We start from the raw sequence: 23,701 nt of genomic DNA, 5'->3' as shown, positions 1-23,701 counted from the left end.
AAATGATGAAAAGCGAGAAGCACTGGAGGCCTCCAAAAGCTTGGTCGGTCCAACGACATGTGTCATCAGGCTGTTATAAGGTCATCAGGATGGATGTTCGTTAATAATTATTGGAATGTAAACGATTGTATCGAGACGACGAGGGTTCAACTGTTCAGAAGTTGTGCTACAGTTATATGCACAGTCTTTTGAATTGATGTGTTGTGAGTCATGCTGGACATCACGGCTTGTTACGGCTTTCTGCCCCATGACAGTTAGCTCCTTATTCTTTTTCTCCACTGAATCACGGCCACAACTTGGTTCTGACGGTGATTACAGAGACTGACTTTAATCGACGGAACGAGCCATCCGCTGTTAGAATTAACCTGAGCCACATAGGTCCGGCCTAGTGAACTGACACCGAAAACACAGTTTGTGAAGAATGAGTTCGTGATGGAAGAAAAAAGCCTTTGCTAAAGAGCTCCTAAGACACAGTCACAGAGTCATATAGCACTTGTCCATGTCGAACAAGTTTCTCAATTGCGTTTGACCCATATCCATCTAAAGGTTTTCTATTCATCTAATTGTCTAAATATCTTTTAAATCTCCTAACTGTACCTGCATCCATCACTTTCTCTGGCAGTTCATTCCAGATATGAACCACTCTCTGCGTAAAAACGTTGCCCCTGAGGGCCCTTTTAAATCTTCGTCCTTCTCAGCTTAAAATATGTCCTCTAGTTTTGAACTTCCCCTACCCTAGGGGAAAGACCTTGGCTATTCAATTTATGCATGCCCTTCATGATTTAATAAATCTCTATAAGAGGGATTATTCTTTGGAAACTTGAGCCGGTCTTAAAGAGAAACACATAGAAAAAGAAACACTGATGCAAGGGGCGGACGAAGTTTGCAAATGGCAGTGACACTATTGTCCATTTTAAATTTGAGTTTGCTTTTTATTTGTTAGTCAGCCATATTAATGAATGAGGTTGGAGACTTGCTATGAATTCGATGTGTTGTAGATCGTCCATGAGGATTTAAACGGTCCACTCCTACTTCTAAAGCAGCACAAAATTATACAATGCCTAAATCACAAAATAATTTTGACTTAACGTTTTCATCTGTGTCTCTGCAATTTTAAATTATTTAAGTTTCACTCCCTGTTTTTGCCTCGTTTCTCTGCAGTTTTCTTTTTAAATCACATAACCATTCAGTTCGCTTTCTAAAACCACATTTGAAACCGCCTCGTCTACACTCTTGGATGGTACATCCCAGATTCTAACCACTCACTGCGGAAGAAAGGATATCCTTTCCTCTGCTCATCATTGGTTCTTATACCGATCTCCTTAAATTAATGACATTTGCTTCTTAACATGTCTGCGGAAGGAAGAAAATTTGAGCAAACTTCACTGTCCATTTCGAGGTATTTACAATGCCTCTATCAAATCAGACCCTTATCTTCTCCGAGATTGGCGGTTCCAGTTTTCCCAATCTGTCAACCGAACTGAATTTCTTCAACATTTGAGCAATCTTTTAAATCTTTTCTGCAGCCTCTGTAATGCCTTCATATGGTGTACAGCCCAGTACCGACACAGTACGCCACTTCAGGTTAATGTTATGTTTTGTGTAGGCTAAAATTTGCTTATTTGCTTTTGTACTTGGTGCCTCCATTTATATCTCCCTGAATTCTCACGTATTATTAATTGCTTCCTCAGCTTGCTCTTTAAATATTTGAGTACATAAACCCTCGGGGGCCATTATTTTTGAATTCCCTTTGGAATCATATCCTCCACTTTATCTGACTCTCCTCTTTCTCCCTTTAAACATGAACCAGTTCACACTTCTTTGTATCAGTGATAATGGGAATTGCAGATGCTGGAGAATCCAAGATAACAAAGTGTGGAGCTGGATGAACACAGCAGGCCAAGCAGCATCTCAGGAGCACAAAAGCTTTTGTGCTCCTGAGATGCTGCTGGGCCTGCTGTGTTCATCCAGCTCCACACTTTGTTATCTCACACTTCTTTGTAATAACTTACATTCTTCAATCTACTGCCAAGTTCAGGAGGCTATCTATACCCCCTTGAAGGTTTTCATTATCCTCCTCGCAGTTCGTATTACTTCCAAATTTCGAACTATCACTATCATCAAGTTTTAAAACCGTACCATGTATATCGCAGCCTAGGTTATTAGCGCGTAAAGAAAGGCAATGGCCCTTCATCATGTTGGAAAAATAATCAGTCTCCAATATTCTCTGTTTCTTGCCACTGCACCAGTTTTGATTCTGTGCTTTTACTCTTCCTTCTATTCTGCTGCCTACAGCTTTTCAGTCCGTTATTTTGTACAGCATTTTATCAAATGTCTTTTGGAAGTCTAAGTACATCATAACAACTTTACGCACTCTCTACATCATCAAAATACTCAGTCTTTTTTTTAAGCATTGATGGTCTTCAATTTGCTGCATTCCCATAATTCATCTGCACTTGACTAAGTGACTCATACGTTTGTACCTAATTATTATTTCTAAAAACTTTCCAACTATTGGGATTCGATTTCAATTACTCTGTTTAGCCTTTTGCCACCGTTGAGTACAGGCTGCAATATTAGCAATTCCCCAGCTCGCTCGCACCATTCCTCCATCTAAAAACCATCAGAAAATTTTGATCTGCACCTCTGCAATTTCATTCTTTATCGCCTATTCATCAGTGAGTGCATGTCATTGGATGCTAACCTATTTTATACTTTCCCTTTATTATGCTGTCACCCTCGAGTATCTAAAATGTCTTACTATTTTATGATGACTTGGGTATTGGCGAGGATAAATGTAAGTTATTGCTAAATATACATTCCCCTTAAGGGCAATCATCTTATCTACTCTCTGTTTCACCAAGCTTCTCTTATTTATATCTATATAAAACACTTGGACTCCAATTTATGTTAGCTGCCAAATTCTTCACATATTCTGAATTGCTTCTTCTATATTTTTCACTTCTCATAGAGCCATAGACTCATTGAGGTTTACAGCAGGGAAACAGGCCCTTCAGCCCAACTTCTCCGTGCCACCCCAGTTTTCTCGTTTGATATTTTTATCTCCAATCTCATTCTTACAGTCGACGAAGAGAGTTTGGTGGAGTGTGGGAAGGGAATTCCAGAACTTAAATGTTGAGCAGTTGAAGACTGGGCCAACAATCATGAGATGCGCCAGCGCTGCAAACTGGCGAAATCTCCGAACTGCGTCAGTGGCGCTGTAGGTTGTTCTTTCTTTCACTCCGGAAGTTCGACAAACAGTAGCCAACCAATGCAATCTTTCTCTGAATTTGCAAGCGCAGAATTCCGGATTAGCCGAATGTTATTCTATGTTTTTCCTGTTTAATGCCACGCAAAAGCCAAGAAAATGTTATTCCACAATAAAATGTGCTGATTTACAGAGCAAGCAATTAGGGATGAGATATTATAAATAAACTACCTTGTGGCTCTCGAGGACAGTCACCTTTGTCACTCATCTCAGTCTTGAAGCAATGTCGGTAGTTTGTTGGCCTGTGCGAATATATTACACACCAACCTGTACAACTATTTACATTTTCAAACAGCCCAGATTGTGATTAGATTGTTGGCCTTGATCTTTGAATATATTTTCACATTCATAACTTTCTGTTTGGTTTTCTGATTTCTGAATGATCTTGGACTATATAAAAACAGACAAATATAAATAGGAAAATAAATAATCTGAGACTGACCAATGGAAGGAACTGAGATAACACGGTGTGAAGCTGGATGAACACAGCGGGCCAAGCAGCATCAGAGGAGCAGGAAAGTTTGACGTTTTGGGTCGTGTCGGGAAATTCTGAAGAAGGGTCCTGAGCCGAAACGTCAAGCTTTCCTGCTCCTCTGATGCTGCTTGGCCCGCTGTGTTCATCCAGCTTCGCACGGTGTTATCTCAGATTCTCCAGCATCGGCAGTTCCTACTATCTCTGTGACAATGGAAGGAACTGTTTATTTAAATCTACTTTATATGACGATAAGAAATAGGAATAGGGGTAGGCTGTTTGGACCCTCCAGCCTGCTCCAACACTCACTCAGATTTCTCTGACAGTACCTTGCCAAGCTGCAATCTCTGCCATCTAGACGAACAAGGGTTGCTGAAGAATGGGTGCACTACCGTCCAAAATGTCCCACGCCCTCAAGATACACACCATCCGGCTTGAAACTTAGCATTGATTTGGATTTCTCTCAATTCCTTCATTGTCGCTGAGTCAAAATCTTTAGAATTTCTCAATGACAATTACACTACAAGCCTTCTTTAGGGCAATTAGGTATGTGCAATAAACGCTTGCCTAGCGAGCAACATCTAATCCCATTAATGAATATGAAATTACTTTGGTGTTGGATATCCATGGTTTCATAAATATCTACCCTGCTGTTAATTTCTGAGACATAATTTCATTATTTTGGTTGAAATATGTCTGTCCTCAGAAAATGCATGGATGGAGAGGGATGAGTCAAAACTTTGTATTCTGGTGTTGCAATGGGGTATCAGCCTGTACTTGGGCATTTATAGTTAGCACTTAGTCACTGGCATAGTGGTGATTCGATTAGAGTACAAGCGTACAACACTGAAGCTAATGTTCTGGAGGCATGATTTCAACTTTTCTTTGATGGTGACCACGAAATTATTCTTGGTTACTCTCAGAAAAAAAACTGCATTGTTTGTGTCCTTTATCTCTGCCCAGGAAGGGAATTTGCCCTCATTACCCTGGTCTGGTCAAAATGTAACACCAGACACATTGCAATGTGACTTATGCACTTAATGATAGGGGAGTCCCGGGGAGTCTTGAGGAGCAAATAAACTTTGGGTGTAGTTTCACAGTTGCTTGAGAATGGATTCACAGGTAGATAAGGTGAAGAAGTAATTTGGTACCCTAGCTTTCATTGGCCAGTGCATTGAGTTTAAGATTTGGGATGTCATGTTACAGCTGCACAGGGAATTGATTAGGCCACTTTTGGAAGGCTGTATTCACTTTTGATCTCCCTGCTAAGGAAATTAGTTAAACTTGAGAGAGACCAAAATAGATTTACAAAGATATTGGAGGGTTGGAGTGAAAGGGCAAAGCTGAATAGGCTGTGACTATTTTCCCTGGAGCATTGTAGGTTGAGGGGATAAGCTTAGAGAAGTTTATGAAATCATGAGTGCCTTGGATAGGGTGAATAGATCTTTTACCCAGCATAGGGAAGTCCAAAGCTAGAGGGCATAGGTTTAAGGTGAGAGAAGAAAGACAGAAATGGGATCTAAGGGGTAACTTTTTAATGCAGAAGGTTTTGCTTGCATGGAATCAGTTGCCAGAAGAAATGGTGGAGACTGGTACAATTACATTTTAAAGGCATCTGGATGGCTACATGAATAGGAATTTAGGGGGATATGGGCCAAATGCTAGCAAATGGATTACTATAGGATATCTGGTCAGCATGGATGAGTTGGAGAGAAGAATCTGTTTCCATACTGTACAAATCTATGACTCCTGGGCCCTCTGACATGTCCCTAAGCAAGCCACACAATTCAGGAAAAACAAAGAATGGGCAACATAGGTTGGCCTTGTCAACAACACTCATGTCTCAAGGAAAGGAGATCAGTAATTGTGAAGGGTCTAGGCCTGAAACATCAGCTTTTTGTGCTCCTGAGATGCTGCTTGGCCTGTTGTGTTCATCCAGCTCCACACTTTGTTATCTTGGATTCTCCAGCATCTGCAGTTCGCATTATAACTTATCAGTGATTGTGAAATTGTGATGACAGATGGATTGATGATTTTATTGGGGAAGATCTGAAGATACTAGTTTGAAAGTGAAAGCTTGAGATTGATAAGAGTGAGTAGCTTGCAATGGAGGTGAAATGAAATTAGATAGCAGGGAAAATGGTTAGAATTTGATTGAGGAAGCAGAATCCAGGCTCAGGAAATAAACGATCCAGGCGGAGTAGTTTATGTCAGAGAAAATGAGAGGGATAATCCATCAAGAATGTGGTGACAGAATAAAAAGGAAGTTTAACTAAGTGGGGCAGGGGGGAGTAGAGTTTGCTAAATAAGCTTGGAAGCACCCTCAGCTATATTGTTATTACAGCTTTGAGGGGAGAAAAAAAAAGTCCAGGATTTTGCGGTGGGGAAGAAAAGCACCAGGAATTTTTTTCTTTATTCATTTCCAGAACAACGGGAACTTCATCCTCCTGACCAGCAATGTCCCATGCACAGGATGATTCTTCAGATGCCAGGTGACTGGGTGGACATGGGAAGTCAGTATTTTTGGGTATATTATTCATTCAGTCATGGGGTGTGGGTGTTACTGGCTGTGGCAGCATCCATTGCCTGCCCTTGTTTACCCCTGTGAAGGCAGTCATTAGCTACCTTCTTGAACCAGGGCAGTCCATGTTCTGTATTTAGACCCACAAAGACAAATGGCCATATATTTCCAAGTCAGGATGGATAGTTATTATTATCCTTCTCTTTGGAAGTGATCATGGGTTTGGAAGCTGCTGTCTAAGGATATTTGCTAAATTTCTGTGGTACACACATTGTTTATCGAATGAGTGGATGTTCGTGGATGCCTACTGCTTTTTCCTGGCAGTGTCAAGCTCCTTGAATACGGTTGGAGTTGTATTCATCCAGGCAAGTTGGGAGTATTCCATCACTTCCCTGACTTGAGCCCTGTAGATAATGGCCAGTCTTTAAAGATTCAGGAGATGAGTTATTCACTGCAGTGTTCTTGTCTCAGATCTTCTCTTGTCACCACATATATATGGTTAGTCTAGTTCACTTTCTCATCAATAGCAACACCCAGGATGTTCACAGCAGGGATTCAGTGATGGCAGCATTGAATGGCCTAAGAGTGGTGGATACATAGTCTCTTATTGGAGGGAGTTAAACGAAGGAAGTTAAAATGATATCAAAATGAAAGAAAGTGCATATGCTATTGCAAAGATTAACGGTAGGCCTGAAAGACAAGAACATGTTAAAAATTTGCAAAGAATAATGAAGAAAATATGGATGGAGAAATCAGATTAAACTAGCCAAATTTATAAAAACTGACAGCAAGAACTTTTTCATGAATATCAAAAGGAAGCAAATAGTTAAAGTGAAAGTTTGTGTCTTGAGGGTGGGAATAGAGAACCAATGATAAGAAACAGGTAACTAAAGAAAATTTGAACTAACATTTTTCATCTATGTTCACAGTAAGAGTGCTGTGAGAGTATTAGAAAATTAAGGGACAAAATGGAAGGGAGCACTTAAAACAAATTTTATTACTAGACAAAAACGTATTGGATAGCAAATGGAATGCCAACATTGATATCATAGCCTGTACCTACTGTTTCCAAAATACGTGGCTACATAGGTATTAGTTGCATTTATTATGATCTACCAATATTCCATGATTTGAGAAAGGTGCCAGCCTTGAAAACTGCAAATGTAACACATCCGTTCAAGAAAGGATAGTGATAGATTAAGAAAATTATGCATGGAATGCTTCCATTTTCAATTAATGTGTTTTGACAGTACAAATTCATGGTACTGGTCCACATGGCTCAGAGTGACTCTTCTCATGAAATCCTTCACTCCTCATTTTACTAATTGTGCAACCAAGCTCTTGGGTAAATTTCCAGGGAATCACATGGCTAGAGATGCAGAAGATCTTGGCAATGCCTGGACATTCCAGTGCTCATGCCATTGGTACCACATTTAAAACCCAGCTCTCCATCACTTCAGACACTCTAAGTAAGGGACTGCCCCTCACATTGTGGTGCTCAGCTGTCATCACTGAGGATATGGCTCAGAGAAAGGGAAAAATAGCTCTCTGCTTTATGACAGGTACCTGGATATCTTGATTGGTAAGGTGACAGAAAAAAGCACAGTCCTTTTTCCTCATATGGTCAGCCTGGACACAAATTGCAGATTTGTGATTGTTCTATCCAGGTTGACGCAGAACGTCAGTGGTGCAGCTAGACAGTTATTGATATTCTGTGTTTCATGAAGAAAAGTAGTACCACGTTCTCTCTGCTACATAATGCTCAAAAGACCACTACTCAATCTAACTCTGGCATTATGTACACTTCTTACCAAAGCTCATGGATTACAATATTGCATGCATAATGCCCACTAAATATACCTTATCCTTCCAAATTACTAATCCTTTGCTCTCTCATTCAGGGGAGATTGCTCACTACCTGTCTTGCTCATGTATTACTGCTAACCAGACCCTGCTCCATGGTCATCATAGTCAGTCCCTTGGTCTCATTGTAGGAAATATTGACTGATACTATTAACCAAACTCCCCCATCCTGGTCGAATATCCATACACAACAGTAATTGACCTACTTGTAGTTCCTGGCCTGGTTGCACTTGACCTGCAGAATTGACCATGATCCAATTTCTAGACTGTAAGAACATAGATACCCAGACACTAACAGGGCCAAGCTCCTGACTTACCATGACCAATCCCTTCAACTGGAATAAGATGAGCTTCCTGAATGACTGTAATGACACTTCTTGAATGGATGCAGTTCCCCTTTGACTTTCACAAGTCATGAACCTCAAACTGCATGTTTGTTGCATAAATGTATATACATGCTGCAGGTCTAGTGTTGATGGAACATGGTGTCACACAACCACATGTTAATCTCTTTGGTAGTATAAGCCACTGCCTCTCCCTCTGTGCTGGAGAACAATGTGTGCCATAGAGGGCAGGCTGCAGGTAGCTAAAAACTTTGCACATGAAGAATGCAATGACACAGAGACTGTCAGCACCTGAATCATTGTTGAAGCAAGTGAATGCATGCTAGGAAAGCAATGTGAAGTTGAGCGAATTTGGAAGCCTCCAAATAATTGGTAAAGAGAGTGAGGTCTAGAAAAGAATCTAAGATCCATAATATGCATCCTGTATGGGTATATGAGGTATGCATAAATGTCCCTGCACTCAAAATGACATGGTAGAAGCATACAGTCCCGGTTCCCCTCAGTTCAAAAGTAAAAACTGAAAGGTCAAAGTGGAGGCTGAGTTGATTTGAGAAGAGTCATTATGATGTAGCAGTGCTGGGTTTTTGCCTGTGCTGATGTGTACGGACAAAGTGTGTTATTACAGAGTGTGAAGGCACATTTTGTTTTATGAAAAAGCAATTGGGTTGTGGCTGGGATGAGGTTTTGCTGAGTTGGGGCCACCATTTTCCCACTCTGATTTACATGTCAGGAATTTTCCCCTTCTAATTTATTGGAGAAGTAGAGAAAAACTAGATGTGACATCTCAATAAGGTGACTAGGGCTATTAATTAAATGCAAATGAATGAAAATAAGGCAACTGCTGCTCAATAGTACGGTTCTGAGATCACTATTCATAGCTGGAGGGGAAAAATTGCAAACCTTTCATTCAATGCTGTCATTCTCATTTTTTTTGTCACAGGATATGCTCAGACTTTCCAACATTACTCATGCCATGCCAGCATGGGAAAATTCCACACATTGTGCCAGTTAGTTTAACATCTATCATTGGGGAAATACTTCACTCCATTATTAAGAAAGTAGTAATAGGATATTTAGATAAGCATCATACAGTCTAGGAGTTATTGAGTTGTAGAGCTGTAGAGCATGGAAACAGACACTTCAGTTCAACTCATCCATGTTGACAAGGTATCCTAAATTAATCTAGTCCAATTTGCCAAACTTTGGACCATATTCCTCTAAACCCTTCCTATTTTCATACCCAATAAATGTGGAACACAGCAGGTCAGACAGCCTTAGAAGAGCAAGAAAATCAATGTTTCAGGCCAAAACCCTTCATCAGGACTGGGGAGGAACAACACCTGATATTTCACCTTGGGGGCTTACAGCCCAAGACTCTGAACATTGAATTCACCAGGTTCAAAATCTCTCCAGCTGCAGCCTTATCCCATGTCCCGCCTTGCTGACCTGACATAACCTAACCTGTCCATCTTCCTACTCACCTATCTGCTCCATCCTTCCAACTGACCAATCATTATAACCCCTTACCTACATCCACCTATCACCATCCCACCTACCTTTCCCCAGTGTCACTCTCTTCCCTCTATTTATTTCTGGGCTGTCCTCTTACACTCAATGCACTGACCAATAAAGGCTAGTGTACCAAATTACTTCTTCATGTTGTATACCTGTGACTCCATTGTCAAGGAACGGTGAACCTACATGCAGAGTTTATTTGTTCTGCAAGACTCCACAGGACCCTACCATGAAATGTATAAGTCATTAACATTGCTGAGTCTGGTGTCAAATGTTGACCAAACCAAGGTGATGAGGGCATATTCCCTTCCTGAAAAGAGATAAAGGGCATTAATGAAGCAGTTTTTTTTTTACTGAGAGCAAGCAAGAATAATTTCATGGTCACCATCTCAGCAAAGTTGAAAACACTTCTCTCAAACATTAGCTTCAGTGTTGTAGGTTTCTACTCTAATTGTATCACCACTATGCCAGTAACTAAGTGCTAGCTATCAGAATGTTCAAGCACAGGCTGACTACCTCTCTGCAACACCAGAAAATGAAGTTTTTGCTCATTCCTCTCCCTTCATACATTTCTGAGCACGGAGATGCTTTATTTCAACCAAAACAGTGAAAATACGTCTCAGAAAATTACATCAGGGTAGATATTTATGAAACCATGGACATCCATAGATATCCAACACCAAAGCAGTTTCTCATTCTTTCGTGGGAGGCAGATCCTGCTAACTAGACAAGCATTTATTGAACTGACTTAATTGCCCTAAATAAGGTGCACGTGGACCACTGCCCATACTCAATGCACAGACCAATAAAGGCAAACATACCAAATGACTTCTTCACTATCCTGTTGGCCTGTGACTCCACTGTCATCGAACATTGAACCTGCACTCCAAAGTCTCTTCCAGGATTCCCCCAGAACCTACATTTAGGTGTATAAGTCCTGCCCTGATTTGCCTTTCTGAAATGCTGCACCTCACAATTATCTCAATTAAACTCCATCTGCCAATCCTGAGCCCACTGGCCCATCTGATCAAGGTCTTGTTGTACTCTGATGTAATCTTCTTCCCTGTCCACTACACCATCAATTTTGTTGTCATCTGCAAACTTACTAACCATACCTCCTTTGTTCATATCCAAATCAATTATATAAATGACAAAAAGCAGTGCACCCAGCACTGATCTTTGTGGAACACCACTGGTCACAGGCCTTCAGTCTGAAAAGCAACTCTCCACCACCACCCTCTGTCCTCTACCATTCAGCCAGTTCTGTATCTAAATAGCTAGTCTTCCCTCTATTCCATTGAATCTAACCTTGTTATCCCATCTACCATGATAAACCTTGTCAAACACCTTACTAAAGTCCACAAGATTCACGTCCACTACTCTGCCTTCAGCAATCCCCTTCACTATTTCTTTAAAAAAACTCAGTTGAGTTAGTGAGACATGATTTCCCATGCACAAAGCCATGTTGACTAGCCCTAATCAGTCCTTGCGTTTCCCCACATCTAAATCCTGTCCCTCAGGATCCCCTTCGACAACTTCCACACCACTGATGAAAGGCTAACTGGTCTACAGTTTCCTGCCTTTCCTTACCACCACACTTGAGTAGTGATACAATGTTAGCCAACCTCCAGTCTTCCAGAACCTCACCTATGGCTGTTGATGATACAGATATCTAATCAAGGGGCGCAGCAATCACTTCCCTAGATTCCCATAAAGTTCTAGGGAACACCTGTTCATGTCACAGGGATTTATCCACCTTTATGCATTTTAAGATGTCCAGGATTTCCTCCTGTGTGGTTTGGACACTTTTCAAGTTGTCGCTGTATATTTCCCCCTATTTAGTATCTTGCCCCCGTTTCCTGTGGTTTCACGCATAGTTGGCCTGGCTGATCTTTAAGAGGCCCTGTTCTGTCTCTTGTTACCCTTTTGTCCTTAAGTGTATTCGTAGAATCCATTTGGATTCTCGTTAGCCCTATTCACCAAAGCAATCTTGTGTCCCCTTTTTTCCCTCCTGTATTCCCTCTTAAGTATAGTTCTACTACCTTTATACTCTTTTAGGGATTCATGCAATCCCTGCTGTCTTTCATATGCTTCCTTCTTTTTCTTGGCCAAAACCTCAATATCTCTAGTCGTCCAGCTCCCCCTCACCTTTCCAGCCTTGCCCTTCGACCTAACAGGAATATTCTGTCACTGGACAATGGTTATCTCATTTTTGAAGGCATTCCACTTTCCAGCCATTTCATTACCTGCGAATATCTGCTCCCCCACCACATCAACTTTTGAAATTACTTACGTAATACCATCAAAATTGGCCCTCTTCCAATTTACAATTTTAACTTTTAGATCTGGTCTACCCTTTTCCGTCACTTTTTTAAGCTAATAGAATTATGGCCACCAGCCCCAAATTGTTCCCCCACTGACACTTCAGTCACCTGCCCTGCCTTATTTCCAAAGAGAATGTCAAGTATTTCTCTTTCTCTAGTAGGGACATCCACATAATGAATCATAAAATTTTCTTTATACACTTAACAAATTCCTCTCCATCCAAGCCCTTAACACTAGCTCAGTCCCAGTCTATGTTTGGAAAGGTAAAATGCCCTCCAATAACCATTCTATTATTCTTACAGATAACTGCGATCTCCTTAGAAATTTTCTTCTAAATTTCTCACTGACTATTGAGATAAGGGTCTATATTAGTATCCCAGTAAGGTGATCATCCATTTCTTACTCCTCCATTCCACCTAAAAATCAAACAAAGGTAACATGGTTTCGTGAAAGAGAAGTCATGTCTGAAAAACATTAAGAATCCTTTGAAGTTGTAACTGTAAGTGTTTATAAAGGCTATCAGTAGATTTAATCCACTTGGATTTCTAAAAGGTATTAGCTCAGGTAAGATAAAAAGATACTGGAAAAGTGGTTGAGGGCAACATGGGCAGAGGATTCTATAACTAGCAGGAGACATAGTTATAATAAGTTAATGATTTTCAGGTGGGAAAACACAACTAGTGGAGCACTATAGGAATCAGTCCTGGCATCTGTTTACAATCTATGTTAATGGCTTGGGTGAAAGGACTGATTACATTGCATCAAAAATTGATGATGATACTAAAAATGTAGGAAAGCAAGTTGTGACGCTTCAATGAGACTTTGAAGTTGGGGGGGATAGGTTAACTGAATGAGCAAAATTTTTCAGATCGAGTATAAAATAGAAAAGGTGAAATTGTCCAGGTTGATAGGAATAATAGAAAATCAGAATATAATTTAAATTGAGAAACTCTAACTTCTCTGGAGAGGGTTTGTGGGTTTGGACATGAATCACATAGGTGAGCAAGCGGGTACTGTAAGTGACTAGGAATATAAAATTAACGTTGACCTTTATTACAAGACCCTTTATAAAAGTATTGAAACATTCCTGCAACTGTACTGGGTATGGGTGTTTTGACACTGAGTGAACTATGTACAGTTCTGAACTTTTTCTTTAAGGAGGGGTTTACTTGCATTGGTGGCAGTTCAGATTTGGTTCACTAGATTGATTCCTTGGATGGAGTTGTTGATTATGAGGAAAGGCTGAGTAGGCTTGGCCTATACTCATTGGAATTAAGAAGATCTTAATGAAGCATTGAAGATTCTGAGGGCCATTGATTGGATAGATGCTGTGAGGATGTTTCCAATCACTGTAGCATCTAGAACTAGGGGCCAGTGTTTCAAAATAACAGGGTCCCCATACATGATGCAGATGAAGAGGAACGTATTCTCTCAGAGGATCATTGCTGCTTGAATTTTCTACTGTAGAGAGCTGTAGAGGGCTGGCCATTGATTTTATTCAAGGCTGATTTTGATCTCCACAAAATGAAAGGGCCATTAGAGACAGGCAAAAAGAAGTCAATCCATGTAATCATGCAATAGACTTGAAGCATCAGATGACACAGTACTGCCACAATTTTTTAATGTGCTTTATTCTTGTCGCAGTTCACCTGACATAGAGATTCTCATTCACTCCTTTGCAAATTCTATACTTAACTACTTCAATGTTCCTGAGTAATTGATGTTCCATCTTCTACCCTCCATAAAACTTAGCACATCCAAAGTTTTTTTGCTTTATTCTAACATGCACCAAACCCTGTGCAACAATCACCCTGTCCTGTTTTGGTTCTAAATCAGTAAAGCCTTGATATGAAAGCCAATCCTTGTGTTCTGAACTCTTCTCTTGCCTTGCACCTTCATATCATTTGTAATACCCTGTCCCTCAACCTCTTAGATCACTGCATACTACAAAGCTACAAAACCTCTCCTAACTTTCATAACCTTTCTCTTTCTGATTGGTGACTCTACCTTCTGCTGTGTGAGGATTAAGTTCTGGAGTTTCCTTAATAAGCCCTTATGCCTCTCTTTGCTCCTCTAAGTCAGTCCTTAAAATCTACCCTTTTGATTGTAGGTTTGGTTATGTGGCCAAATATCTCTATAAATCACCTGGAATTTTATAATGAGACTGTGAAGACATAAGGGTCATTTTGATACTTTAAATCCATTGTGTAAATAAGTTCTCTCATTGTTTTACATGTATAGCTTGGTCTACTCTAAAAAAAATTATTGGCTAACCTGTGGTGTATAGTTCCTGACAATAGCTAAACTCATATTTTAAGTTAATTCCAAATTGTTGTGGATTCTCCCTCCACTTTCTTATCTACCTCATTAAGTGATTAGTTATCTTTCAAAGCAATGCAGCAATCATTTTTATTCTGAACCTGAGGTGAGCCGACTGTATAAGATGGGTTGAAGGGTAAAACATTTTGCTGACAGCTGCATGACCTTCAATGAGTTCTGTGAACATTCCTGTACATTATGAAGATGGCACAATCAATGTGCTTTTCTGTAGTTTTTTTTTCTGTGCCTTGCTGTTTGTTACACTGTATAAGAGAGGGAGAGATTATTTCCAAGTTGCTGGACTTCACTTCAGATTGGGATCGTGAATGGTACCAGGAACAAACTCAGCCTCCAGACCAGCCAGCGATCAAGGGGTCCCTGACTGCCAGAAGGGCGTGAGCCTTATTGTTTTCTTTTTCCCCTCTCTTTTTCAATCTTTTTATTTACTTAATAAATGTTCCTTTATTTTTCTCATCTTTTATTATTACTCAATAAATGTTGGTATTTTAGCAAACTGCTGTTTTTGAGCTTTCTGTTAATTACATTTAACTGAATCCAAAAAGAACCACTTGGATGCACACTGTGATTCAAGACATTTTTGGCAATGAGGATGTGAAATGTGTAAGAGAAGGGAAAAGCAGCCTGATGTCCTGGAGACCTTCTGTAATCCAGGATGGAATGTGGCAGACTCTGGATTCAGATCCCTGAAAGAATGGGGGATAGTTACTACCGGGAACAGAGAGAACTGGAGGCCAGGTTTCTGTGCTGTCCAAAAGCATTGAATCTTGTAGAATTGTTAACTCTTTATGGTCTGGTTTGGATGTACCTTTGCTTGTTGGTTGCTCAAGACCTGGGATATTTTGAAATTTTAGCTTGCATTTTGGGAATGTACAGTGATTTGAATGGGTGTTGTGTGCCTGTATCAGTGTGGGACATGTATGGTTAATGTAATATCCTTTTAAGAAACCATCAATGGTTGTGTAAAGCTAAAACTTGAGAAATGTTGGTTCAAAAATTTGGATTGTAAAGCTTGGTAAAAATTTATCTTTTAACTTGACTCTATGCTGTGTTGGTCTTGGATGGATTCTAATCCTTGAAATGACTATGTTTGGAATTTCGTTTTCTGGCAAGAGTGAATTTCCAAATATTGTTTTAACATGAGTGAATCTTTAATTCTGGATGATAAGATTGACTCATTGTTAACATCCAAGTGATAGGGACGTTGGAATGTTGAAAATGCAACTCCCTGTGTTTCAGAAAGGCAAATTTAACAAAGAGATGGGCTTTTCCTTCCTTTAAGGAGGAGGAGAGACAGATGATGTAAAACCATAGTAGATTACTACTAATTACACATGCTGCTTAACACGGAGCGGATGGAAATTTTTTGTTTAGAAATTGGTGATACTGAAGGCGGAACCAGTTTGCAGAACTTCAACATTTCAAGGCAGTGATGAATGAGGCATACTTAACCCATCAAGCCATTCATCAATAACACATGTCAGTGCTGGGGAACATAGAACATAGAACAGTACAACACAGCATAGGCCCTTCAGCCCTAGATGTTGTGCTGACCTGTTATCCCCTAAGATCAACCTGCATACTCTTCATTTTACTATCATCCAAGTGCCTATCCAAGAGTCGCTTTAAAGTCCCTAATGTGTCTGACTACTACCATCGCTGGCAGGGCATTTCATGCACCCACCACTCTCTGTGTAAAGAACTTACCTCTGACATCTCCCCTATATCTTATTCCAATCACCTTAAAATTATGCCCCCTCGTGATAGCCATTTCCGCTCTGGGAAAATGTCTGTGGTTATCCAATCTATCTATGCCTCTCATCATCTTGTACACCTCTGTCAAGTCACCTCTCATTCTTCTTCACTCCAATAAAAAAAAGGTCATGCCTCCCTCAACCTTTTTTCACAAGACCTGTCCTCCATTTCAGGCAGAAGCATTATAAGATTATGTTCCATGGACTTCAAATCTCCACCGATATCTGGAATTAGATAGACTGGTAACAGTTAAGTTACAGAATTGAATGAGATGATGAAATTAATGGTGGAGACTGGTGCCAAAAGACACAAAATGCTAGAATAATGTGTTGAAGTGGTAATTCAGGTTAAAATGTTTCATTAGTGAAAAGGAGATTTAGATGAGAGCAGTAAACTGATAGCTTTCTCATGGTGTTGTTTGTATCCTTGTCTGTCCTTTCAAGAGAACTGATTTGGTGATCAATCCACTGCCTGAGGGATCGGGTCTATATGTGGAGAGATAAGTAAAACTACATAAATCATTTGATAAAATCATGTGGGAGTCAAGAATGTGTGACATGTTTGTGGGAGAGTGATGTAAGTGTGCAAAAGTAAATGTTACTTCAGAGGTAATAAACATGAGACAGTGCAAAAAAGCATGCACTGAAGAATGGGTCCCAGACATGTACCTTCTTGATGAAAGGATTAGTGTGGCTTGGAAGAACACAGAAACATAATTTAAACAATAAGACACTGGCACAAAATCTATAGAGAAACTGACTTTAAAACTATGAAGTAGTATTAGTGTATGGGATGCAAAAAGAATTACAATCAAAATAAAAATTGTGATTGGCTCTTATGTCAAAGTATTACAGAAATGAAAGTATATGGACTCTGGTAGGAGTAATAGTAGACTGAATTTAAGGGCACATACAGATACCCTACCTTGAGCGTTTATAGGAAGCATGTACTCCAGAGTTTAAACCAGTAGGTGGAATTGAACAGTGTTAGGACAGTTAGTGTATGTGAAAGAAGGCTGAGTTAAGAGTCAGGTAGTGTAGGAAACTGTGGTAAGGGAACCCTGGGAAAAATAAAAGGCAGGAAGTATAAATTGAAGGTAAATACTAATGAACGTTAGAGCTGTATTGTTTGCTACCGCGTACATTATAGCTCAAAGGGGGTACCTGCATTCGGAAGTTGTTACCACTCAATGATACAAACATTCATACAATTGGCAAGGAAGGAAACATTTTGGAGAAGTATCCTCAAGATGGATACAGATGAAGACAGCGGGAGAAGTTTTGAGTCCATACATGAAGTTATTTTATTGTTACTGTGTGAACAAATCTGTGGATAGGGAACTGGAGATTTAATTAAAACACAAATTAACTGACATGAATCTGGAATATACTGAATTTTAGAGCAAATTATGTAAATACATTAACTGAAGGATTTATGTTTAACATTGTACAATCCCACTGGCCCTTCTGATCTCATTATTTCAAGAATTAACTGAAAATTAATGTACGGTACAGTGGACAGTGGTTCGCATTGCTGCGGCATCGTGCCAGGGACCTTGATTCAATTCCACCCTTGAAGACTACCTGTGTGGAGCTTGCACATTCTCCCTTTGTCTGTGTGGGTTTCCTTCAGGTGCTCCAGTTTCCTCCCACAGTCCGAATGTGCAGGCTAGGTGGATTGGCCATGCTAAATTGCCCATAGTGTTCAGGCATGTGTACATTAGATTGTCTATGAGGGGATGGGTCTGTGTGGGATGCTTTAAGGGTTGTGTGGACTTGTTGGGCTGAAGGGCCCGTTTCCACACTGGAGGGATTCAATAATGGTGATATTCTGGTAGCATGACTGGCTGGTTCCATCACAGCCTTTACTGTATATCAGAGATGGGATACACATGTTAAGGGTTCATCCCTAAAGGCCACTGCAATCTGATGATACAGACTATTGTTGCATTATTTGTATCGTTGCTAGTTATTTTCATTGTAGTTTTAATCTTGTAGTGTAGGTTACATACTCTTATTATATGCTATTATGTGGCTGTTGCGGATTTGTGTCAGCATCTGCAATTGTAACGTGCGCTGTCAAATATCATCGGGGTGGATTATGTAGGATGGGCCGGAGGGCTAAACTTGGTGATGATATTTGACGGCTGCATGATCCTCAATTCATGTACATACCGAAGACGGCTCAATCAACGTGCTTTTTTCTGCAGTTGTTTCTCCTGTGCCTTACTGTTCGTTACACTGTATAAGAGGGAGAGTTTTACTCCAAGTCACTGGACTTCACCTCAGACTGGGATTGTGAACGGTGCCAGGAACAACCTCAGCCTCCAGACCAGCTGTTGATCAAAGGGTCCCCGAGGGGCAGAAGGGCATGACGTTTATTGTTTTTTCCTGTCTTTTTCATTCTTTTAATTTACTTAATAAATGTTCCTTTTTTGACTTCTATTATTACTCAATATATTTGGTACTTAAGCAAATTGCTCTTGTCAAGCCTTCTGTTCACCACATTCAATAGAATTTGAAAAGAACCATTTGGACACACTCTGTGATACAAGACACTGACCTCAATGCAGTCTTTCCTCACAATATTTCTATTTTCATTTAATTTTCCTTCCTCTGAGGCCAGCGTTTCCAGGCCAATTGATGTGTCCAGTTCTTCAGGTATAATTTAACTATAGTGTCAGACCACGGACCATAAACTTCCACTTTCTTGAATACAGACCCACAGAGATTATTTATAACATTTTAGTAGTTTTCCTGTTTTATTTTTTGAATGTGTATTTTACATTAATTGATGGTTTGTACCCATAACTTTCTCAGTCAACATTTATTGCCCATTCCTAATGGATCTTGCTGCTGAAGCATTTACTTGAGCTGCTGCAGTGTTTTTATTGCAAATACACCCACAGTGGTTTTACTTGATCTGATTGAACTTTGTGTAGCTCAGAAGCCCCAGCATAGTTTCTCGAATTTTTTTTCTCTTACTCCATTCCTGATATAATGAGATCGGAGGACCAGTGGGATTGTACAATGTTAAACATAAATCCTTCAATATTAGTGGAGAAGTAGTACTAGATAAATTAATGGGACTAAATGCAAATAAATTACCTTGACCTGAAGACCTGTATCCCATAGTTTTCAAAAGAGTTGTCTTAAAGATAGCAAATGGATTTTTTTTGATCATTCAGTTTGCATTCTGTTGGTTGCACAAAACTTGAAAAGTGCTGGATAGAGAGACTCATTGCCAAAGATTTTCATCTGGCAGTCATCACCATAAATATAAGGATGCCAAATTTGGAGCTATCACAGTAGACACAAAAATGGGCCCAAGGCCATTAATTTCAGATATGACAGAGACCTTCTCTACTTCCAATTGCCCTGAAAAGGTAAAGCATCTCAAAAATCTGAACAACAGTTTCAGGTATCTATTTCATGTTACAATGCAGTGGATATATGAGTAATGTTTTCCTGTAACAGGGTGCTGCTGTTCATGCCTACCATGCAATTAAGAACATCCAAACATGAACTTCCATGTTGTTGCAATGCCATCAATGTAGGTCATATATCCAAACAATAGACTGATTAGATCAAACTCTTTGGTTGTTTGTAATAGCCGGAGCGAAGACCACACTGAACCAGCCTGTGTTCTAAAGCCAAATCAAAAAACATATTGTTGGATGTGATCTTGAAACTGGAGAGCACTTGCTGAACAATCCTGAGTGTACTAATTGTTAACTACAGACCAACTTAAGGTATTCATTCCAGCTTGTAATGCGACTCACTTACATTTGCTGGAAATGACTTATGGAGGGACCCAATTTGTGCAATCAAAAGGAATGTTTTAAGTCTTGAACCTTTCTGAAATTGCTCAGGAGTGTGGGGATTTTATCTTTCTGTGTTGTTTCCTTATTCCAATTTGACTTGCAGACCAATCCTTTTCTCCTATAGTATAAATTATAGTGACTGCTTGAAATCTGGGGCATTCTTGCAATTGTCCTGGTGAATGCAAGATGAAATGCTTCACCCACATGTCATTTAGAATTTCTCATACTTTAAGGCACTTTCAAAGAATCTGAAAATCTATAAGATATTATGTAATAAAGAAGGAAGACAGAAACAACAGAAGATAGGTTCTTTGACATAGCAGCAGCAAAAGACAAATACTCTAATCCAATTTAGATTTGTAGGAATGGACACTTAGAAAATTCTCTGAAGTGCACCCATTTTGAATTGCTAATTTGCGTCAACTTTTCCCAGTTTTACTACTGCTTTCCATTTCTTCTTGGTTTCAGAAACAATTTTCCTAGAATGTGGTGTAGAGTGCAAATTGGCAAGGATTCTCTCAATACTTATGAGTTAGGTGGGGAACTGGCACAGACAGTAATTGCCTCATTTTTATGACACTAGTTACATATTTAAGGGCCCAGTTTGAGTGTAGTGAATGGTTGCATTTTAGTGAATGGGTGACTGAACTAAGGACTAAGTAGGTAGTAAATAGATTGCAGTAAGTGTATAAGCAGCTGTGCTAAGTAATTTAAGTGCATAGGTTTCTAGGGTGGTTGAGGAGAAAGGTATGTGCACTGTGGTTGGGTGGGGCAGTACATGGGTGAGTTGACAGGTAGTTTTGATTGCAATTGGGTGAGGTAATATGTGGGTCTGGTAGTAGGTTGCTAAATCAGGTAAGTGATGTTGTATGTAGGTGACATGATACTTCAGTAGGGTGGTAGATAAATGAGGGGGTAGGTGAGTAGTTGAATCAGGTAGTAAGTGTTTTTGCTTGGATATGGAGGGTTGTGAGGTAGGAAGGCAAAGTAGCTGTGCGATAGAGGATAGAGGGGTCATCTCAGCACAGTTGATAATAGAGTTGTATTGAGTGTTGAGGAAAGGTAAGTGGTAAGATTAGAGGGCAGTCAGATGGCTGATTAGCCTCAGGTTCAGTGAATAGTAGGAAGGCCAGAAAGGGCTGCTCGTTGTTTGAGACGAATGAGGGTTCATTGAGGAGTCAGGCTTGATAGTTGCAGTTTTGTGGATGTATTTGGGTATCGAAGTAGTAAGAAGTGATGTATATGTGGGACTGGGGTTGTAGCTCATGTGTTAATGGGATGATTGTGTGTCAGGAGTTAATCAGTGTGCAACAGTGGCTGAGGGTTAATTTGGCATCAATGGTAGAATGGGTAGTGGCTTTGATGTGTACTCAGGGGTCACATTGGGCAGTCAAGTTGTCAAAAGGGAAATCAATGGCTCAATATGAGTGACCAGCATTTATAGATTGATAGAGTCATACAGCACAGGGTGGCACTGTGGTTCAGTGGTTAGCACTGCTACCTCACAGCACCAGGGGCCCGGGTTCAATTTCACCCTTGGATGACTGTCTGTGTGGAGTTTGCACATTCTTTCCGTGTCTGTGTGGGTTTCCTCCATGTGCTCAGGCTTCCTCCCACAGTCCAAAGAAATACGGACTAGGTGGATTGCCCATGCTAAATTGCACATAGTGTGCAGAGATGTGTAGGTTAGGTGGTTTATGGGGCGATGGGTCTGGGTAGGATGCTCTGGCGGTCAGTGTAGACTTGTTGGTTCGAAGGGCCTGTTTCCACACCGTAGGAATTCTATGATGAGAAACAGATCCATTCAACTTCTCCATCCCGACCAAGTTTCTCAAACTGAACTAGTTTACACATTTACAGACATGTTTACCTGTGTTTGGCCCACATCCCACTAAAACTTTCCTATTCATGTACCTGTCAAAACCTCTTCCTCCGGCAGTAGATTCCACATATAAACCACTCTGTGTGGAAAAAGTTACACTCAAGTCCCCTTTAAATGTTTCTTCTCTCACCTTAAAAATATGCTGTCTAGTTTTTAAACTCTTTATCACCATAGGGAAAAGACTTGTGTTATTTAGCTCTTCAGTTACCCAGGATTTAGGCTAGATATTTTCTGTCTAACATTTCCTGGGTAACATTGAATGTAATAACATCAGAACTGTCTGAAGCTGCTGACTCTAGCTCAGAGTGATGTATGGGGTGGACCTCGGGGATCAGGAGAATTGCTCGTTGAAATTTTTAAAAATACAGGCAACTCCCATGGAGTTTGGTACATCTGGATTGCTGGAAGTTGAAAGATTTGGCACACCATATGTTATTCGAGAGTCAGCACAAATGAAAGGAAAATCAGATTCAAAAGCTGTGTTGTAGATTTTTGGTGGTGCAACTCATAACCTGGTTAGGGGGAGTTAGGTAGTTAAATGGTTGCAGTGCATTTGGATTTTCGAAAGAAATTCAGCAACGTTACTCAAAGCTTATTACACAAAATTAGAGCGTGGGGCTGGGATGAAATGTTAGTGTGGGCTGGGGATTGGTTAATTGGTAGAAAACCGACAGTAGGAATAGAGATAATGGGAACTGCAGATGCTGGAGATTCCAAGATAATAAAATGTGAGGCTGGATGAACAGTAGGAATAAATAAGGCTATTTTAATATGACAGATTGGGTCTAGTAGTGTACCACAGAGGTCAACATTTCTACTTCAGTTATTTCTAATTTATAAGAATACTTTGATAAGGAGAATGTGAGGAAAATAACCATGTGTTAATACAATAGGAAGGTAAACCTAGACAGTGTTTGGTGGGAACAATTAATCGAGGATGGTTTTTTTGGAATGATGAGAAATTGGAAAATGTTTTGTGTTTAGATGGTTTTGACTGTACTTTATACATCACTAAACATTCATTTAGTTCCGTGGACAAGGCGATTCTCGTTCCGGGAAGATTGACTAATCTCGGCCCATTATTCTTTGTGTTCAGAAAACTCCGATCCCAAAGCAGGATGGGTGGTATGTATTCAGAAATATTTAAAACTCCTCGGACATTTAACAAGGTAGGTACTGATTTTTTTTTGCCTAATTGCGGGGATCCCAGAACGCAGGGTCACAATCTCAGACTGAGCCATTAACCATTCAGTTCCTAGAGAGTGAGGAAGCTCTTCAATTGTAGAGTAGTGAATCTTTGCAATACTCTGCCGCAGAAAGCAATAACTCAGTCTCTGCGTATATTGAAGACAGAAGTCATCAGACCTTTGAGTAATCAGTATAATTAATAAGTAAGGGTGTGGAGATATCCCGGGAGTGCACAGTTAAGGCAGAAGATTGACCATTAGATTACTAAATAGTTCAACAGGCTCGACGAATCAAATGGCCTACCACAACTGATGTATTAAAATATTTTGATACACTTCACTGTGCATTATATACCTGCTGGACGCTACGTTAAAACAAATGTCGGACACTTGATCTGAAATTTGCGCA

This window comes from Stegostoma tigrinum, chromosome 10, assembly GCF_030684315.1.
Source record: "Stegostoma tigrinum isolate sSteTig4 chromosome 10, sSteTig4.hap1, whole genome shotgun sequence".
Classification (NCBI taxonomy): Eukaryota; Metazoa; Chordata; class Chondrichthyes; order Orectolobiformes; family Stegostomatidae; genus Stegostoma; species Stegostoma tigrinum.
The sequence above is the reverse complement of the archived record's forward strand: the minus strand, read 5'-3'. Positions refer to the sequence as shown.